This window comes from Penaeus monodon, chromosome 29 (genome assembly GCF_015228065.2).
Source record: "Penaeus monodon isolate SGIC_2016 chromosome 29, NSTDA_Pmon_1, whole genome shotgun sequence".
Classification (NCBI taxonomy): Eukaryota; Metazoa; Arthropoda; class Malacostraca; order Decapoda; family Penaeidae; genus Penaeus; species Penaeus monodon.
Window position 1 is genome coordinate 35963935 of NC_051414.1, and position 525 is coordinate 35964459.

A 525-nucleotide genomic window follows, 5' to 3' on the forward strand; every position below is an offset into this window, starting at 1 on the left:
GACCCAGCCCCTGCTAAATCCCCAAACACTCCCCCCTTACCTCAGGGGAGTCTCACAATGTTGCCGGGGAAAGCAACTTATAAAGACCCCCCCCAGATCTCCCAACCCCCCCAGGGACAATTTAAACCCTGACCCTCGTTAGGCCAAAGGAACCAAAACAGCCACTAGAGCCCCTCCCTGGGGGTTTTCGCCGCCCTTCCCGGCCCATCACCAAAACCCCCCCCCAGGGAATCCGCCATCCTCCCCGGACCCACCAAACCCCCACCCGGTTAAAAAAAACGACCCAGAAATGTCACGAACGGGGATGGTTGGGCGCCAGGGACGGCACTGCAGTTGACCCCCCTTCTATGGAATACGACTTTTTTGAGAAAACCCTCAAAAATATACAACTTGGAAGAGAGGAAATTGGGCAAGAAATTAGAAAAAACCCGCATCAAGGGTCATGACCAAGCAGAGCAGCATAACAGGGTTATAGCTAAAAAAAACATATAACCTTTGGAAGGTAACATAAACATTAAAAAACCC